Here is a 21,303-nt window from a genome sequence, read left to right as displayed (position 1 = left end):
ATTTTCTGGGGCCTCTGGGTCCAAATCACTATACTTTCTATAGGCTTGATACACTGTTCTAAAAACTGTGCAGGTCTTTCATTAGTCTCCTGTCATAACTCCTGGATTTTGTTTAAGCTTATTAACTTTGTTCCCCCTTTCTTCAAGCCAGCCAAAATGTATTGATGATAATGTGCCAGTCTCGGCATTCCCCCATTACTGTGATCCCAATTAGGGTCTACCAAAGGCACAGCAGTTGTTCGATCAGAGTTCCCATTAGGATCTACCTGATGTGTTTGTCAAGCCTCTGCAGTAGCCTTGTCAATAACTAGTCTCCTTTCATCGGCTGTTAACAATATATACATTAGGGACTGGATGTCACCCCATGTGGGGCAGTGGGTACTGAACACACTAGTGAACATTTCTGTCATTTTCTGTGAATCCTCCTGATATGGAGGATTTGAGTTTTTCCAATTGATCAGATCTGATGTTGAGAATGGTGTATAAATCCAAAAATTACCAGCAGGTTGTCACTGAGCATTCAGTCCCCCTCTGGGGAATTGCTTTAAAGGGAATTGCCCTACTGCCTATGAGCTTGCACCTGGACAAAATTGGGTGCCCTGGGGATTATGGAAGGAGAGACCGTTCCAGCTTTTTAACTATACCTTGGGAGAGCACTGGTGCCAGGCATCTCTGTGTCCTCATCTCCTGACAGTGATGGATCTGGAGGAGCATTGAGGTGCCCTGGCTGCAGAGGTGTAGAATCAATTGAGGCGGGAGGGAGATTTAAGGTTTCTATTAAATCCTGGTCTTCAATTTCTTTTACCTCTGAGGTTTTTAGTTCTAAAACAATTTTCTGAGATTTCTTGTCCTCTCTTTGGGCCATGAGATGATTTCCTTCTTTCTTAGCAACCTGATTGTGGAGAAGCATAAAGGCTTGGACATGGGATCTGATCTCATTTTCCAGATCTCTGACAAAATAGTTCTAATACTATACCATTTAAGTATACTAGTTCAGAGATCCATTCAATGGCGAACGTTCTTCTGAATCTAACACAAACACTGCCCCATGGTATTACAATAATATTTCATCATTTTCTTAGTCATGGGGGTGCAGCTGTATTCACCCCATTTTGTGATTATGCACCCGAAGGGACTCTGAGTGGGGATGACACGTACTTCTCATATTACCCCACACCCTTGATCTTTTAATTCAAGTCTGGTGCCAACCTTCAGTTGGAAGATTCTTATTATTAGCTGGGACACAAACACCACTGTATTTTCCATATTGAAATATTTCACATGAAAGGCCCGAGCCTGACACTAAAGGCTAGTGGAGGAAGGAGGGCTAATGCAAGACAAGAAATGGGCAACTGACTGTGACTTGTTTCCAGGACCAAAAGTGTCTTTCTCAGAGAGCCGGTCCTTCCTTCAGTTTCCTAGTGGGTTAAAAACAGCTGTGGTTTGGCATTACCTTTTCTCAGTGACCATAAGGCCAAAAGGCATGGAATTAGATCTTGTGACCCCAAAGTAGTAGCACAAAGAACAGGCAGAAACAGTTGCCACATACAGATGAAAACACTCAAGCACGTGCACACATACACATCCCAATGAGATGTCTCAACTAACAAATTCTTTGGGCAAAATTCTAAGTTGCCATATGCCACACCTATGGTACCCATCCCAACATTAATCCTAACAAACAGCATGGAATAGAGGGTGTCTGTGGTGTGCACACCAACAATAACTCACCAATCCAAGGATTCATCAATCCAGCTACAAACTCTTCTTTCCTCACCAACCAGGAGAAAACTGGCAGCCAGCAGCATGGTGGGGAGAACAGGAGAATCCACAGGGTTAAAAGGACCCTGGTGGCCACTTAGGAAAGTCCCAAATTCTCCATCATAGGGCTTGCTTGACAGCCCAGGATAATCTCCAAAAACATGACTAGGTTAACCCAGTGTGCTTCTGCAGCCAAGTGCTCCAGCCATTGGGATTCAGGGGAATGTCCAGGCAACTAAGGTGGCTCTCCTGGCTTCGCTCACCAAATTTGTTACCACCAGACCTGGCTCAGCTTGCCCTCTTGCATTAAACAAATGACTCAAAAGTCCAGAAGTTGGTGCAAGGATTAGAAAGTTTATGAAGATAACTGGCATCTGAGGGATGACCAGGCTAAAATCATCCCAACTTCTGATGCCTGTTCTGGGGATTATAAAGGAGAAGAGGCAGGAAGATGATAAGGGTCTTTGTTCTAAAGAAAAAAGAGCGGGAGAGAGTCTGGGATCAGCAGATGGTCTGAGTCAAATGTCAGGGTTCCATGATGGATCAGAAACTTCAGTGTCACAGAGTCTGTGGTCAGCTTCAAGTCCTTCATATTACCTTGAGTTTGGAGTCCTTATCTCCTAGGGAGAGCTCAAGGAAAATAACCTCGGTCAAATATCATAAAAGTACTTGACTTGGATTTTGAATTAATGTGGATGCAGTTTTCCTTTAAGTAAGAGGGGGAGTTTACAGCCACCAAGGTTGTCTTGCCTCTCTCTTATGTCTCCTCTTGATTGCAGCCAATTAGAGAGGTTAGAAAAACAAGAAAGTTACTTTCAGCGCTTAATTGCAGGTGCACCCTCTGAAGTCAGCTGGCATAAGAGCTGTTGATTTCATCTCCTGGCAGTCTCTTGATTCTTCTGCTAACTTCAAGGAATTGATAATTATCAGTTTCCAAGTTAACGGCTGACCCAAATGTTCTGCTTGGTCTCAGTTACCCCAAAGATGGTTGATTTTCTGGCTAAGGTCTCTTTCAATGCCTTTTTATTTATTTGTATCTTCCTTAATTTCTTTCCGTAACATTTTGTAGTTTTCAGTGTACAAGTGTTTTGTCTTCTCAGTTAATTCCCAAGTATTTTATGGATTTCAATGTTTTTATTTGTGGTATTTTCTTAATTTTCTTTTTACATCATTCATATTAGTGCATAGAAATGCAGCTAATTTTAGCATGTTGATTTGCTATCCTGCAACTTTGCTTATTTTATGTTTAGTTCCAATTATTTGGGGGGTGTTTGTTTTGTTTTTGTGTGTGCATTCTTTATGAATTTCTACTTATAAGTTGATATCATCTGTGAAAAGGTATAACTTTATTTCATCATTTAAAATTTGGATGCATTTTCCTTTTCCCAATTGCTCTGACTAGGATTTTTAAATATGGTATTGAGTGGAAGTGGTGAAAGCAGGTGTCCTGTCTTTTCTTAAGGGAAAGACTTTTTGAATTTCACTGTTGATTATGATGTTTCTGTGGGTTTTTCATATATGTTCTTTATTATATTGAGATAGTTTTTTTTCTAGTCCTAGCTTCTTGTGTGTTCTTATCATAAGTGGCTTTTGTATTTTATCAAATGCTCTTCTGCATTTATTGAGACACTTGGGATGTTTCAGTCAGTTTGCTAATGTTGTATATTACATTGATTGATTTTCATTTGTTGAACCATCTTTACATTTCAGGGATAAATATCATTTATTCATGGTGCATAATCCTCTTAATATCTGCCAAATACAATTTGCTAGTATATATTTGAAAATTATCACATTTATATTCATAAAGACATTTGTTTGCGGTTTCGTTTCATGTAGTGTCTTTTGTTCTTGGTGTCAGTATAATTTTGGCCTCATAGAATGAGTTGGGTTTTTAGCTTTTGGGAAGAGTCTGAGGAGGATTGGTATTCACAGTTTTTAAAATGTTGGTAGATTTCACCAGTCAAACTATTTGGCCCTTGGTTTTTATTTATTGGGAAGTTTTTAATTACAACATCAGTCTAAAACTACAGGTCTATTCAAATTTTCTGTTTCTTCATGACTTTGTCTCAGTACATTGTGTGTTTCCTGACATTTGTCCACTTCACCAGTGTTTTCCACTTGTTGACATACCCTGAGAGACTTCTTCAAATATGTCAGAGGAATACAGTTTAAGTAGCTGTGCTCTGCTGTTTTTATGCATGTGCTGTGCAGCTGTTGATGTGGTGGGAAGGTGTGGGGTGAGGAGAAACATTCGACAGATCCATGGTTTAGCTTTATATTTAGGAAGCCTGTGTCTCTGTGGCTTGATTTGCATAAGTCCTTCTCAGTCCCCACCCTCCTCCTTTTGTTTAGTGAGACAGGAATTTTAGAGGGGGTGGAAGTAAGTGTTTTCCTTTCCCCAGATAAGTTTGTTCCTGGTAAAATCTCAGTTTGTTAGTCATTTGAGAAATAGTTGGGCTTTTTCAAAGGCAGAACTTGTTCAGAGGAACAGAATTCTCTGGGCACATTTGGAAATGGCTACTTTCTCCTCCTCGTCTCCCTTTGCTGAAGGCAGGGAGAATTTTTTTTTCTAAGATCTTCACTGTAAGAGCCTGGTACTATTTCTAGAGTAAATCATGTAAATTTGTGATTAAAAAATTTTTTTAAAAACTTAATAAAAACACTAAGGATTTTAGCTCATGAACTTCAGCAATTCACCAATTATAGTTTAGGTTTTCCTATACCTGTACTCTACCCCCAGGGGTTTCTTATGGTTTCTGTTGAAGTAAGTTATGATTCTCGAGATGTGCCTCTGGGTCTCCAATTTGGGGCACTGGTTTGACCTGAGGATTCAATTCTGTAATGGATCTAAGAAGAGTTTGACTGAGAAAGATAGGCAAGGTTCTAGAAAATGTTACTGTATTGGAGGGGGCTTGTCAAAGAACAAAAATACAATAAATTTAGATGAAGATCTCAGTTTAATTTATTGTGATTTTAGAATTGGGTGACAAGTTGTTCCATAAAATAGAATTAAAGGTTCTAATGAGCTGAGCAGAGGAGGTTGATTTTACAGACAGCAAAAGGTAGAAGAAAGGAAAAACAAAAGAAATAGGTTGGTTATTTCATATTTACCTTCCTCCTAAGGTGAGAACAGGAAGACAGAATAATAGAAATAAAACTATTCCTTTTGTGGAAGAATTAAACGAGGGGGAACTTCATTATCATGTCTATTGAAGATTTAAATTAGCCCATTTGGGAAGCTGCTGTTATCTCTTTCTCCTGATTTCAACCTAAGTGACCTGGAATTTAGCAGGGGCAACTCCACTTTGAGTTTTAGTCTGTTCTTGTTGGGCCCAGTACAGAAACTTAGTCCAAAACAATGGTCTCCTAAAAGTTCTATTTAATATGTTTGAGAGTGTGGTCTGGGGTGGAGAAATAAGCTGTGAAACCTGAGAGATCTGTCCGCAGTGCTCTCTAAACACGCTCTCATTCCTTCAGTCTTCCCGTATTGTGTCCCGTGACTGAGCTCTCTCTAACGTAGTCCATCATCTGGTGGTGAACCTCAAGTGCACAGCCAGAAAACAACGTGCACAAGGGGTTCCAAAGTACCCACATCTGTTACTCACTGCTCCAGTGGGTCACCCGCAGGAGGTATGTTTCACATCCTACTTCTGATGCCAAAACTGATAAAAATGACCTTAGACACATTAACATTTTAAAGAGTTTATTTGAGTAATCAAAAATTCATGAATTAGCACCAAACTTCAGGTGGCTCAGGGTTCCACCAAAGAAACATAAGGGGGAAACTTTTAGACAGTGTTCACAGCAGCAAAACAAATGAAATATTTGATTGGCTTAAGTGGAAATTCTGTAGATAAAGGCTAGTATACAGTTTTGATAGGTTAAGTTACTCTAAGTTAAGTGTCAGTTTGCTACTTAGGCACCAAGAAGAGCAGAGCCACCTCCAGCAGGCCTTCATGGAGGGTCAACATCATGAGGGTGTGACATAGTTCAAGATCAACTCAATTTTCCACTGGGTGGGACGAGGAGGGACTTATAGTCAGTGGCAGCTCCATGAACCACTCAGAGGATTGGGGTCTGAAGCTCAGATGAAGAAGTATAAACCTTCCAGAAATGTGTGCTTGAGGAGAGATATGAAAGCTTACAGTGAGAAATATTCTAAGTTTTCAAGAACAATTTTGGGGAGGAATGACTAAATTGTTAGTAACGTTTAAAATATTCATCGTGAGGCCATTAGCCTGAGATGGTTCTGCTGTTCTTGGTGAATGTGTGTTCCTTTGGGGCACAGTGGTGGCTCTGTTGTCTGTTAGCTTTCTTGGAAATGTCACTGAAGTTCTCTGAGCCTAAATTTTCTATGCTAAAAAGCTCTTCAGTGACAGGGAAGATCTCATTTACTTTTTGTAGGACTAAATAGGACAGGGAGTGGCAGGTGGTTACCTAATGCTTGGCTCCCTATGAGTGGCTTCCAGATGTGTTATGGCTGTTCAGATTTATTATTTCCCTCTCCTCTATAAAGAATTTATCACCCCTCACTGACCCAGGGATTTATGTGTTTTGAAGGAATCACATAGAAAGAAAAACTGTTTTCCTGCTTGTAACGGTGGTTTGAGATTCGACCTTGGTGGTCCTTGTCTTTTCTGTAGACACAACAGCATCCCTGGTTCTTATTTATGGCAGAGGGATTCCAGGATCGCTCAGGTATCTCAGAAGGTTCTGACTGAGCCTTAATCATACAACAAAAATGTGTTAAGTACACATTATATGCAGTCACTTTTCTAGACACTTGGCAGAATTTAATGAACAATGGAGTTGCCAATTCGTGGTCCTCAATACTACTCAGGACGTCAGAATCCCACAGTAGACCTCACACGCAGGTTGTGTTCAGAGAATGATAGATGGGACACCCTCATGGTGCCCTCTAGGTATGGCTCCATCCTCCCATGTCCTGATGGGGATGACAAACCCCTAGACCAACTAAAAAAAATGAGTGTGATTGAGGTCCAGGAGGAGGGCCCTCTGTGCCCCCCAGCAATGTGGGAAGAGTATGTTGACCCCGAGGTTGGGGTGTATCTGTCTTCTGATTAAGCAACAGCAGTTCCAGCAGCACAGAGCTAAACAAGGATGCCATGAAAGGGCATTTTGGAAGGAACTGACAGGTCTCTGGCTGCTGCCAATATGACTACCCCAGAACCAGCAATTCCATCTTTGGCACCTGGCTGAATCAGTTCTCAAATGATTCCTGTCAACTTCAGAACTTTCCTTGTTTCCGGATAATGGTGGTCTATGTGAAGTTCAATGTGACCAGCTCAGATCTGCAGCATCATGAACACCTTCTGTTTCACCAGATGGAGCATCTAGTGTCCACTGAGGCACAGTCAGGGTGGTGGGGTGGACTGCAGTCTAGAAGACTTCCTGGGTGGGGGTTTATGCATTAAGACATTCCTTAAAGGCAGTGAGAGTTTTCTGTGTTTTGAAAAGCAAGGGGAAAGCAACTTATGTTGGTGGATCTTTCTCATCTTCCAGTTCCAGTGCTTGATCTGGATGCACAAGCATCTCCAAGGCTTCCTCTAAAGTCAGCAGCAGCACTGATCCACATTTAGGGCCAGCTCTGCAGCAAGAGTCAACTGCAGCACTGGCGCCTTCCCACTTCCAAAACTCTGCACAAGGCCCCTCCAGCATATAAACCACGTAGTCCCTGTCAGTACCGTGCTCTTTCCTCTGACTGTAGGAAATGAAAGTGTTTTAGGAAATCCAGCTACTTCAGGTGGTGGCCAACAACTGTGTTATTCAGCCAGAGGAGCAATTTGGGGGCAGGTTTTAGTCCATGGAGCACCTCTGTTAGAATTACAAATAAGGGCCCTTCAGAATTTTTTTCTTGAAATCTTTGGGCAGAGGAACTCCTCCTTGTGTCCAGCTGCAGAAAACCTATGGCTGTGACTCCCTGGTCAGCTACAGACCCTGTTGCAAGGTGATCACTGGGGCAACAGCCAGCCATACCTGTGAAGGTCATGAAAACAGACCCTTATGAAGCTGGGGAGTGAGTGACTGCACTGGCCCCAAGGGTGAACTGCCGGGAGACTCAAAGTTTGGACTAAGCATGAGTTTGGGGACTCAGAAAGCTGGTATTGGATTTAAAGAGAGGATTGTGGGAAGATGGCAGACTAGAGTTGCCCTGGGCATGTTCTTCCCACAAAAGAACATTGTCTGTGGACCATGGGAGACCTGTCATGCCAGTGGCCCACAGATGCCTGTCTGAGAGAGCAGCACTGCCCTGGGCCACACCACTTGGCCTCCAGCTGGCTGTGCCTGGTATTGGGATGACCAATGGCTGTGGGCTACACTCACAGGAGTCCCTCGCTCATCCCCTCCAGGAGAGGAAGGATAGAGACCTGAATGAAGGGGGCCTCCTCCTCTCTAGGGGGAGTCCAGCTGAGGACCAGCTCACTATGCCACCATCCCCTCCCCATCTCTGCACAAACCAGCGAGGCTGTCCTGGACCCTCCACAGGGTTCTGAGAGAGTAGACCAACTGTACCACACACTGAGCAGAAAAGAATGCATTAGAAATTGAGACCAGGAGCACAGGTAGCTGGACCCAGACAGAAGCCACTCGTAGGGGGCCAGGCAGCTGCCCTGCAGTCAGGGAATGTGGCCCTGGTGGAGAGGGATGTGCTCCAGGGGACCTGAGCCTCTGAAGCAGCATGGCTGGATTGAGTGATGGCTCCACCTGCCAGCCTGGTGAACTTTGGGCCTCTCTGAGGCTCCATGAAGAGCAGGACTGTGGCCCACCCACAGCCCCTTGCTGCTGTAGTAAGCTGTGTCCTTGGCCTGGGAACCCTTCCCAGACTGCCCCTGCCCAGCAGCTCAGATTCTCCCTCCCACCACCTCCATGAGGCTCCCCTGATTTCTCCCCTGTACCCGCACACCTGGTTTCTGCTGTGGTGCAAAGCAAACATCTCTGGCCCCTGTGGGGACTCCCAGATGGAGCCATGGCAGTCTACTGCCCTTGACACCTGGGCCCCTTATCCCCCAGCTCCTCCAGGACGCTCCCTGACCTCTCCTGGGTCTGAAGAGCAGCCTGTTGGTTTTGGAGAGCAGGGTGGGCCACCTGGCATGGAGGAGGAGCACCCGACCTCAGTACCCCCACTCTCCCTGTATTAGTCTCTTTCTGTTGCTTATAATGAAATACACAGAACTGGACGACTTGTAAGAGAACAAAATGTATTGCTCACAGTTTCTGAGGCTGGAAAGTCGAAAGTCCAAGGAACACATCTAGTGAAGGCTTTCTTTGGTGGTAAAGAAACAACAGGATGATGAAAGGGTATCACATTGCAAAAAGTGGCCTAGTGGAGAGAGCAGAGAGACAGAGAGCAGAGGGACAGACAGACTCTCCTCTCCCTCCTTTTAAAGCCCTCAGAACCGCGCCCCTGACCACCATTCTTAATCCATTCACTACTGCACGGTCCTGCAATCCAATTTCCTCTTCAAGGCTCCACCTTCTGATTACCATGATAGGATTTCCTACCCTCTTAACAGTTACAGTGGAAGCTAAGTTCCTAATACATAAAACTTGGGGGACACAATTCAAGTTTCAGTGAATTTGGGGGAGACATAATCCAATCCACTACACTCCCCAATCTCTGGCCAACATGACCACGCACGACGCGTGCTGATATGGGCCTGGATCTCCTTGGTGCCCTTGTGGCAGGTGTACAGACCATCATCCTTACGACTCAGGTCATGCACCATGAGACCCCCACGTGCCTGCCGTGTGCAGAAAGTCATACTTGTCACTGTGGCACAGCTCCACGCCATCCTTGCACCACACCACACGGGCCTTGGGCTCTGAGACCTCACACTACAGGGCCAGAGTGCCTTGCTCCTCAGTGGACACACCATCTGGCACCTTTGTTGGGGTGAGGGTGTGGCTGGTGAGGGAAGCCTGCAGGCCCCACAGGGACAGCTCACCTCTGACCACCATGCACGCAGAGGCTGACACTTTGGGTGAGGAGGCGCACGCAGTGACTGCCTCTGACCACCAGACACTCTTCACACCAGCCTGTGGCAGCGGCCCTCAGGGGTGATCCTGCAGAAACTGTCATTGGACAGGGGTGTCCTATTGAGAATCCACTCATCCTCATGGGACAGCTCACATGAGAAGAAGACCTGGCTCTCCTCTGTGGCCCCATGCAACCCCCATGGCTCCCTGACTTCTACAGTGACCTTGGCAATGCTCTGGGCATGGACCGCCTGGCACCGGTAAATGCGGGCCTTGGCGGGCGTGAGCCAGGGGACACGCAGCTTAGCTGTCTGGGTCCCCAGCCTCATCTTGAGCTTGTCAGATGGGGTCAGAGGCACATCTTCCTTGCACCAGTGCATGGCCTTAGGGAGAACCCTGAAGTCACAGGACAGGACAACTGACTGCAGCTCATGCTCCACTTTGGGCTGCAGTGACCGCATGAGCACCACAGGGATGTCTGCAGAGGAGAGAGAGGGCAGGGCTGGAACCAAGGACAGCAGATCCACCTGCCCTGGCCTGCCCCAGACCCTGAGCCACATCCACTGAGGGCCCTCAGCCATGTACACTCAGGGCCCTGAGCCACATCCACTTGATGTCCTGAGCTGTGCCCACTCGAGGACCCGAACCATGTCCACTTGGGGCCCTGGACTATGTACACTCTATGCACTCGAGGCCTTGAGCTGTGTCCACCTGACGCCCTGGGCCATGTTAACTCCCGCCCTGGACTGTATCCACTCAGGGTGCTGAGCTGTGTCCACTTGTGGCCCTGAGCCACATCCACCCACAGCCCTGCTCTGTGTCCACTCAGGTCCTGGGCCATGTCCACTCATGGCCCTGGATTGTGTCCCCTTGAGGCCCTGAGCTGAGTCCACTTAATGGCCCTGGGTTATGTCCACTTGAGGCCCCGGGTCATGTCCACTCAGGCCCTGTAACATGTCCACTCCAGGCCCTGAGCTGGGTCCACTCATGGTCCTGAGCCTCATTCACCCACAACTCTGCTCTGTGTCGCCTCGGGACCCTGGACGTTGTCCACTGGTGGCCCTGAGCCTCTTCCACTCACATCCCTGCTCTGTGTCCACTCATGGCCCTGCTCCGTGTCCTCCCACCTGGGCCCATGAACTCACCTTTGGGGCTCGCCCACAGCCCTGTCTCCTCCTTGTACAGTGCAGCCTCCATGAGGGGCTGCAGCCCCTCGCACCAGAACGCGGCTGACACCTGCCACACCTCCAGGTCCTGCAGCCGCTTCTTGAAGGGCACTGAGGGCTCTGCGGGGAGGAGGCTGGTGAGAGATGCTGGGGCGGGGAGGGAGGAGGGGCTCGGGGGAGGCAGAGGGCGTGGGAAGGGGGTGAGCATGGGGAGTGAGTCCACAAGGGGCAGAGGGAATGGCGGACGGGGTGGCAGGGGAAGGTAGAGGAGTAGGGGGTGGGGCAGGGGCGGGGACTGGGACGGTGGAGGTGGTTGGGGAAGGGCAGGGAGCTGAGAAGGTAGCATTGGGGAGTTATGGGGTGGGGAGGAGGCAGAGCAGGGGCGGAGTGGAGCAGATCAGGGCAGGGCCCGGGGCAGGGTGAGTAGGGGACTCAAGGCGGAGGGCAGGAAACAGGGTGGGGGGAAGGGGGTCACCACAAGGATAGGACAGGCCTAGGGTCATCGCCCACGTCGCTTGCATTTTGCGGACCAAGAATGGAGCCCCATGAAAGGTGAAAACCATGCACACCTTCAACTCTGGACTCCACAACCCAAAAGACGCCCTTGGTAGGCGACCCCAGCGCGAGGGCTTGTGCAGGGGCTGGGGAGGGGCCCCCACCCTCCGGCACTGGGCAGCGACTGCTGCGCAGGGACCTCGTGCCTGGCACCCTGGAGCTCACCTCACACGACGACCAGCCCGGAGATGTAGGTCTGGCCCACAAGGTTGGATGCTGTGCAGGTGCCCCACAGGCCCCAGTCGACTGCAGTGCAGAAGAGGATCTTGAGCACGAAGTTCTCCTCTGCAGCCTCTTGTACCAGAGCGCAGGTCTCGGCCGCCAGCTGCTGGTCCTTCCACACCGTATCTGGCTTGGGCTCGCCCCTTACATAGCAGCTGAGGTGCGCGCGCTTGCGCCCATCAACTGGCAGGTGCGCATCCGGGTGCCAGGAGGCAAGGTCGGGGCATCCTGGACGCGCAGGTCCCTGCGCTGCTGCTGCATGTGCCCCAGGAGCGCTGCCCTGAAGGTCCCGGGCAGGCCGAGCCCGTTGGCAGCCACGTCTAGCACGAACGCAGCGGCGGCGCTAGCGGAGCCCACGGGTTCTCCGTGCACACCCGGTAGGTGCCTTCCCGCGGCCCCGTCGCAGGGATGCAAAGCGCACTCGCCTCGCCAGGCTCCTGCAGCGCACGCGGGGAAAGTCGGACTCACCCAGGCGCCTCCCGACCTTGGACCGAGTCAGGGCAGCAGCGGAAAGTGGCCCCAGCGCTAGGTCCAGGATGGTGAGGCGGTACAGGTCGCCGTCCTGGCCCAGGAGAAACAGGGCGCCCGCTTCCCGGCTGCTGGTCCTTCTCCCAGATCACTTGCAGCGTGGGGCTACCCGCGATCTGGCAGCTCAGCGTGGCGTCCTGGCCACCGACACCACCAAGGCCTTGGGCCAGGTCAGGAAGCCGGGACGCCGCAGAGCAGGGAGGGATCCGTGGTGATGGCCGGGGCAGGGACCAGCACCGGCGTGAGGGGGAGGTCACAGTGTCAATGGGGATGGACCCCGGATGCACAGCGACCCCCCAACCCCCCGCCTGTGCCCCACCTGGCCTCCTTCCCGAGGGGTAGGTCACAGTGTCAATGGGGATGGACACTGAATGCACAGCGACCCCCCAACCCCCTGCCTGTGCCCCACCCGGCCTCCTTCCTTATGCGGTGCCGCCTGGAGAAAGCAGTTTAACCCAAGGTGGACTCCTCGGAGTGTCCTTCCTCCCCAGCTGGTCTCACACACACCCCACCCCTGCCCCTCACCCCCCAATCACACACACACACAGGAAGCACCGCCCAGTGGCCCCACAGTCCAGAAGTGAGGGTCTGTCCCTTGCTGGGCTCTGGCACTCCCACCTCAAAGGGGTTCTTCTAACCGGTAGGTGATCTTGTCCCTCTGCCCTTTCCCCCAGCTTGAGTCCCACTGTCCTAGCTGGAGGTCCACTTGAGCACCTGTCCCCAACCCAGAGCCCTCTGCAAGCAGGTGGACCCTCCTTCTCAATGGCGCCCTTTGCTGCCTGCTGTGCTGCACCTCCTCACCCAGACCTGCCTGGTGCACCATGCGCCACTGTCTGCTTGGGTGTCCTGTCTCCTGCCCCATGCACTGCTGCCATCCAGAGTTTCAAGCTTCAATTTGCCTATGTGTCCCCCACAGGAATGGGGAGGCCGGCTGAGCCCCGAAAGGCCTGGGCATGGCAGGCCAACGGTGGGTGCTGGCTCTTGCTGCCTCCTCTCGCGCAGCCCCTCCAGCCTCCAACAAGGGGTCTGTCCCACCTGCAGCTGCCCTGAGCCAGGGCGGGCCTCGCCTGTTCCACAGGGTCCCCACCTCCCCTTGACCCCAGAGGGCACAGTCTTCATCAATGAGCAGAGAAGAAATGGAGACCCCCCACCCAGCAAGACGGGGGTCCTCCCAACAACACAAGCACCCCCAGCCTACTTGGCTGCCCACTCCCCTGCCTCTTTGCTGTGAGCACCCACTCCTGTCCTTCTTATACCTCCACAGGGCCTGGACCCCGGGTCAGGGCAGGGAGGGTTGAGGGCAGCACACTGTCAGTGGTGTGGCTGCAGAGGACAGCTGGAAGATCCCGAGGTCTGGAGCTGGCAAGCCAGTGACATCCCCTGGAAGAATGGGGGACGTCCAGATTGAGACCAGGTGGGTGGTGCTAGTGGGACCCAACCTGTGGGCTGTGAGTGGCCTGCTCACTCCGAGTTCCCAGCCACAACTCTGCCAGCTGGGCCCCTTGCAGGGTGGGGCTGGATGCCTGGGTCCTCTCAGATGGTGCTGGCTTTTGCCCACCCCAGGCGGAGCCCCACCAACCAGCGTCCCCTGGTGCAGGTGTGTGAGGCGAGGCTGTTCCCAGCCTGCCCCAGGTCTTCTGTAAAAACAACAGGCAGGAGCAGGCCCCATGGGCACCAGGTTAGCCGACAAGCTTTAACTCCCTGCACTCCCGGCACACACAACAAACTCACTGTTGAGACCCACCTACGTGGCCCTCCCTCAGGCTGGAGCCTCCCATCTCTGGGCCTGGGCTGCCCACTGTGGAAGGAGCCGAGCCCATGTTCCTGGGCTGTACAGCCCTAGTCCTGTGATTCAGGTGCCTAATCCCCCTTAATTTCCTTCGAGGAGGCTGAGCCCAGACAAGTCTCCTGACTCACTGTGTGGTCAGCACCTCTATCCCCAACCTTACCCTCACTCCTGCCAGGCCTGGCAGCTCTGGGACCAGGCAGGACCTGACTTTAGTCCCTTCTGGAGGTCCACCTCCATGGGCATCACCCGGGCTACTTTGACATCAGCCCTCCAGGAACCCTGAGCTCTTCCCAGCACTCCCCAAAATCATAGGTCAGTCTGTGGGCTCCCCAAAAGCAGGACAGGGCATCCTCTCCCTGCTCCCACTGCACCCACAGTCTGAGCTGGCCTGGCCAGAGCAGGTGGGGGCTATGGCAGATGATACATGAGTGAATGTGTGGGGGCAGCTTCTCTGGGACAGGACAGGGATGGGGCAGGGAGCTCCTGTCACCGCACGTGCTGAAGGGGACCTGACCCCAGCCCTCAGCAGGTAAACAGGCTGACCCTGGCCAGGCAAAAGTGGATGGAGACTGTGAGGTCCTCGTAGACCCCCAGGGATGGTGCTGAGGGCCTGCTACCTGCCCAGGGCCTGCATTCCTACCACAAGTGCATTGCTGTCTGGCGGCAGGCCCAGCACAACCCACCATCCACGAGGCAGACCAGGGCATCCGAGGGTACTCACCCAGGTATGACAGCCTCACAGCACCCCTGCCAGTCAGGGCTCCCCATCCTGAGGGGAGCAGGCCTGAGGCCAGAGAGAGGCTTGTGACATATACATTTGAGGACTCAGGAGCTGCCTTTCTTCCCTGACACCCATGTACAGATGAGAAAACAGAGGCCAGGAGAGGAGGGGGCTACCCAAGGCCACCTCTGCAGCTCCTAGGAAAGCCCTCCAGGCACGGGGATCTGCAGGGGCCCCTCCCTCCCTGCCATGTTTCGGGCTGTAGGCTGCAGACTTGCAACCTCATGGGCACAACAGGAACAAACTGAGGCCAGGACCTCAGCCCCCAGCCTCCCAGGAAAGCCCCTTCCTGTCTCAGGTGTCTGCTGGAGAGGCTGCTCCCCACAGACTGCTCTTGGGTTCCTCAGCGCCTTGGAGGCCTCATGCCAGGGCCCTTGGTCCAGCCCTGCCTGGGGTTCAGGGACCACCCCCAACACACACCTGGGTTACACTCTGGAGCCCAGTAGCCCCTGCAGCTGGCCCACAACCTGCCCATAGCCCCTCAGCCCTCACTTTTACAGAATTTTGCCACTCTCTGGTCCTTGAAGGGACCATTTTCCCCAATGAGCCCAGAGTGGGAGGTGGCTTGTAGATCCTGGCAGCCCGAAGACCACCTCACCAGCCCTCCCTGTCTCCTCACCACCTGGAGGTGGACTCCGCAGTGGCCTGTTGCCCCCTCACCCTTCCAGAATGGACTTCCAAGGGCAGGTCCCCAGGCTGTGCCTCACCTTAGACCTCTGGGCTGTCGGCTTTCCACACTCCAGGGGAAATTCTTTCCTGGAGCCAGGTGTCAGTGCCCCTCTGGCTGTCCCCTCCACTGAGCCTGCAGGCCCAAAGTAGCCCCAGTAGTCAGCAGGCATCTATCTCAGCAGGGCTGGGGGCAGGGACTCCCAACCCCAGGCCACCCTCAGAGCAGGGGTCAGCCCTGCAGGGCAAGGGGTGCCCCATGCTGGCCCCACTGCTCCCAGCCCCAGGCTGGGCTGGCAGCTCCTTTCCCAAGTGAGGCCCCAGCTCTGTGTCACTGGTGTAGCAGAGTCTGGAAACCCTCCCAGCCCCCACCCCAGGGAGCTGCACAGCCTGATCTGACACAAAGGTCTCTGAGTTCCCAGAGCCATGACCTTTAGTGGAACTGCCCTCTAGGGGCACAGGATGGCCCCCACCTGACCGGGCCCTCTGCCTCCATTCCTGTCTATACAGGGGCCTTTGGACAATGCCCAGACCAGGGGCACAGGTGGGTGGGTTACTGCTGGGTCTCACCTCCCTTGGGGACCCAGGACTGACAGGTTTCCCCGGCAACCCACACTCCAGCCAGTCCTCAGGCTAGAAGGGGATGAAAGAACAGGCTGACACCATCAGCTGGAGATGGCTGGGTCCACCTCCTCCCCAACTCCAGTGCTGGCCAGGCCAGCCATTGCCCAGCTCCATAATAGCCCGGTTGTCATTGTCCAGGATTTGTTTCAGCCTTGGCCCTAGGAGGGCAAAGGACAGAGGCTGGGGGCAGAGCCAGGGAAAGGAGCATGCCTGTGTGCCCCAGAAATGATGTGGGCTGGCCCGGACCTCTTCTCAGACCAGCATCCTAGAAATCAGAGCAGGAAGTAGCCTGAGGAACCAGGAGACTTGCCTGGGACCACCTCCAAGGGGAACCCATAATGGACCCTCACAGGGACTCAGGATCACCTCCAAGTGAGAACCAGGACCACCCCCAAATGAAACCCAGGGCCACCCGGGGGACCCACTTAGAACACCCAGGGGGATGCATGGCTACCCTCCAAGGGGGACCCAGCAACTGAGCATCCTGGGGTCTGGTGGGAAGAGGGTAGTGGGGAGCCAAGCGCAGGACCCCGGGTCAGCTCTGCTCTGCCCAGCCACACCTGTGGTGGTGGGGTTTCTTGGTCCTGCCCTCACTGGCCAACCCTGTCCCACCTGGCCGCCTTCAGCATGGCTGGGTCTCCGTGGCATCTTTTAGTGGGAGTGGGGATCCCATGATAACCCAGCCCACCCAGGGTGGAGGGATGGGGTGGGGAAGGTGGTGCTGACAGCACGCACATGCTTCACCCCAGCAGGGGCTGTTCCCTGCCCGCTCCTCCCACCCCATGTCCCAGGCTCAGGGATCAGTGTGGACAGGATGCTGGCCAAGCCCCACTCAGGGAGGGAGGGTTTTACTCAGCAAAAGGGCCTCACTAGGAGCCAGATGGGGCCACCTGGTGGGAGCCCTGTGGCCTTTCCCATGGAGGGGCAACCCCCCAACCCACCAGGCCCAGGGCTGAAGGAGGAGGAAAGCTCCCTCTGTGCCCTATACCCTGCATCTCTGGGTGGTTGCTGGTGCCATGAGAAGGGCCAGCTGGGCAGGGGTCTGGCCGGTGTGGGAGGATGGCTGGGGCTGTAGGAGGGAAAAGCCTGAGCAAGCCCCAGAGGCTGGAAGGAGGGGAGGGAGTGACCTCCAGCAGCTGGGGACTGGGGGCTGCTCTGAGCCTCCAGGCTTCTCCCCATCCTGAGCCAGCACCAGGGGGCTCCATGTCCTTGATGGCACCCCCACCTCTGGTGAGGGCCCTGTGTCCTCATGTGGTGGAAAGGGGGTGATGGAGCTCCTGAGGTCTCTTTTAGAAGAACACTGACCCCATCATGGGGGCTTATGGCATGACCTAATCACCTCCCAAAGACCCCACCTCTTAACACCATCACCTTGGGGGGTGGAGAGTGAGGATTTCAACCCATCAATTTGAGGGCACAGTAACATTCAGACCATAATGCTGGTGAGGAAGGAAAGGGCTGGAAGGAGAGCCCTTCCCCGGGAGTGGGGCCCTGGAGAGCCATAGGTGGTGCTGAAGCACATGCACCATGTGCGTTTGCATGTGTGCACATGCGTGTGTGTTCAGGTCTGTGCTGCAGCTCCTCCTCCTCCATGGCTCAGCCTCTGTGCTCGCTCCTCTGTGTTCTCCTGTGGCTGCAGCCCTCCCTGGAGGGACAGTCCAAGTGCCCAGCTAAAACAATGCTTCTGAAAACTCACCCACTCCCTTCACCCTGGTGGAAGTCCTGGTGGGCCTCGCAGGGAGGAATTAGGACTCCAGTCACCTACCCTCAGGCCCAGGGTCATCTGTGGGTCTAGGGAGACCCCATGTTTCAGAGAGGCCTGGGTTCTGACTGTCTGGCCTTCCTCCATAGAGACCCTCACAGTAAATCTTCCCACCAGAAGAGCTGATGCAAAACCAAATCTGTCCTCTGTGACCAACATCTTCCTACCCCCAACCCCCACCCCCACAAGCTCTGGTAACCACCATTCTACTCTCTGCTTCTATAAGTTTGACTTTTTTAGAGTCTACATATGAGTGAGGTCATGTGATACTTGTCTTTCTGTACCTGGCTTATTTCACTCAGCATAATGTCCTCTAGGTTCATCCATGTTGTCACAAGTGACAAGATTTCATTCTTTTTCATGGCTGAGTAATATTCGACTGTGTGTGTATATTGCATTTCTTCATCCATTCATCTGTTGATGGACACTTAGACTGTTTCCCTGTCTTGCCTGTTGTGAATAATGCTGCAAGAAACATTGGGTTCAAATATCTCTTCTTCTTATCGATTTCAGTTTCTTGGGATATATATGCCCCATAGTGGAATCACTGGATAATACGGTACTTCTATTTTTAATTGTTAGAGGAAATGGGAGATGTGGGTCAAAGAGTACAAACCTTCACTTATAAGATGAATAAATACTGGAGATCTGATGTACATCATGGTGACTATACTTAATAGTACTGTATTGTATACTTGAAATTTGCTAAGAGAGTAGATCTTAATGTTTTTACCACGAAGAAAAGGTAACAATGTGAGGTGATGTTTGTGTTAGTCAGCTTGACTGTAATAATGATTTCACAATGTATATGTATATCAATCATCACATTATACACCTTAAATGTATACAAGTTTTGTTTATCAATTATAACTCAATAAAGCTAAGGAGGAGGAGAAAAAGAAAATGACTCTGAAAACAAACAAACAACAACAACAAAAATCAGTCCCTTCTATGGATCGAATTTTCCCTCTAAAGGTTCCTGTTTTAGAAACTTAATTCCCACTGTGACAGTGTTCAGAGGGTGGGAAATCCTATTATGGTAATTAAAAGGTGGGGCCTCTAAGAAGTAATTAGATTGTGAGGATTATGCCCTTATGAATGGATTGATCCATTTATGGAGTAATGAGCATGGTGGTTCTGATGGCTGTATAAGGAGAGCAAGTGTGGGCTGGCTGATTAGCTTGATTGGTTACGGTGCCAACTTGTAACACCAAGGTCAAGGGTTCAAATCCAAGTACTGGCCAAACACCAAAAAATAAAAAAAAATAAAAAAAGACACAGGCCAATAAAAAAAAAAGCAAGCAAACAGATTAGCTCTCTCTTGCTTAGCCATTTGGTCATGTGACACCCTGCATTTCTCACTTTAGAGAGTCACCACCATGAACAATAAGGACCTCATCAGATGTAGCACTTTCATGTATTCTATTGTCTGTTTCTTTGGGGAACCTTAACAATGTAGTGACAGGACATGGTACATTCTGATCTGCTGGGGGCCATCAAAAATTGAGACAGCATTTCAAACAAACACAAATTTCAGAGGCACCTTAGAATCTCTGGTGGTATGAACTGGTAAAATTCTTCTTCTATATGAGGCCAGTCTGACAAGACTGGGAAAGGTAACTGTCTTAACAAATGTACAGAAAACAACACAGAAAGTAAAGAGAAATACAGAAAAAAAAGCCTACAAAAAACCATAGAAATATATTTCAAATAAAAGATCAAGATAAACCCTCAGAAATCAATCATAATGAAACGCAGATATGCAGAATACCCAAAAAGGAATTCAAAATAAAGATGGTGCCTGACCTATGATAGTTGGAGTTACAAATTTTCAACTTTAAGATGATGTGAAAGTGATAAACATTCAGTAGAAATTGTGCTTAGAGCCATAGAACCATTCTGTTTTTTACTTTCAGTACAGTATTCATATATTACATGAGATATGGAATACTTTATTATAAAATAAGCTTTGTGTTATATGATTTTGCTCAAATGTAGGCTAACATAAGTACTCTGAGCATGTTTAATGTAGGCTAGGCTAACGTGATGTTCAATAGGTTCAGTGTATTAAATGCATTTTCATCTTATAATATTTTCAAATTATGATGGATTTATCAAGACGTAACACCATCATAATTTCAAAAGTATATGTATTGGTAATAAGGATGCTCACAGAAATCAGGAGAAAAAGGCATGAGCAAACTGAGTATTTCAGCAAAGAAAAAACAGAAAGTAGAGAGCCGAAGGAAATGATAAATGAACTGAAAATTTCAACAGAAGGGATCAACAGCACACTAGAAAAAAACAGAAGTGTGGATCAGTTAACTTGAAGACTAATTACTGAAAATCATTCAATTGAGGAGCATAAATAAATAGAGTAAACACAGCTTAAAAGACTCATGGCACACCATCAAGTGAAGCAATTTGCATATGATTGGTGTGCCAGAAGAAGAGCTAGAGAAACAAAAATATGTATATTTAAAATATTTTTCAAAAAATTTATTTTAAGAAAATGGCAGAAAACTTCTGAAGCCTTGGAAAGAAAATAGAAATCTGCATCCAGGAATCTCAAGGAATACTCAATAAGATAAATCCAAAGAGATCCACACACAGTGAGACACATCACAATCAAACTTTGAGAACTTACACACAAAAAGAAAATTTAGAATCAGCAATGGAAAAGTGCCTTTTACGTACAAAGGAACTTCTATAAAACTATCAGCAAATTTCTTTAGCAAGAACCTTGTGGACCAAATACAGATGAAACACTTCAGCAATCAGGTCTGGGTACAGGCTTTATGAACATGAGCCTGAAAGCACAAGCAGCAAAAAAAAAAAAAAAAAAAAAGGAATGATATCAAACTAAAAAGCTTCTGCACATATAAGGAAACAATCAACAGAGTGAAATGACAACCTACAGAGTGGGAGAAAATTTTTTCTAACAATGCATCTGACAAGGGATTAATATCCAAATATACATAGAACTCAAGCAATTATACAGTAAAATAACAAATAGCTCAATTAAAAAATGGGCAAAGGAGTTTAGACATTTTTCAAAGGAAGACATACAAATGGCCAACAGATACATGAAAAAATGCTCATCATTAGTCATCAGTAAAATGCAAAGTAAAACTACATTGAGGTACCACCTCACCCCAGTTAGACTGGCTATAAACAGACGGTGCATAACAAATGCTGGCGAGGATGTGGAGAGAAGGGAACACTCCTACACTGTTGGTGGGACTGTAAATTAGTACAACTATTATGAAAAACAGTATGGACGTTTCTCAAACAACTACAGGTAGAGCTTCCATTTGATCCAGCAATCCCACTTCTGGGTATATACCCAGAGGAATGGAAATCATCACGTCAAAGGGATACCGGCACTCCCATGTTCATCACAGCTCTGTTCACAATAGCCAAGATATGGAACCAGCCTAAATATCCA

At 50.0% G+C, this 21,303-nt stretch overlaps 1 long non-coding RNA gene across 1 annotated transcript; it reads right to left on the bottom strand.

Moving 5' to 3' along the window:
• Positions 1-7,668: 7,668 nt before the first annotated feature.
• On the bottom strand, positions 7,669-10,989 carry LOC134374738 (uncharacterized). The gene is made up of 4 exons (XR_010023338.1): positions 10,908-10,989; positions 9,732-9,858; positions 8,996-9,106; positions 7,669-7,761 (listed from the first exon to the last, which is right to left on the bottom strand). It is a non-coding gene; the product is annotated as an uncharacterized LOC134374738 (long non-coding RNA).
• Between the last annotated feature and the right edge of the window lie 10,314 nt (positions 10,990-21,303).

Source organism: Cynocephalus volans, chromosome 4, assembly GCF_027409185.1.
Source record: "Cynocephalus volans isolate mCynVol1 chromosome 4, mCynVol1.pri, whole genome shotgun sequence".
Taxonomy (NCBI): domain Eukaryota; kingdom Metazoa; phylum Chordata; class Mammalia; order Dermoptera; family Cynocephalidae; genus Cynocephalus; species Cynocephalus volans.
This window is presented reverse-complemented; position numbering and strand designations above follow the sequence as displayed.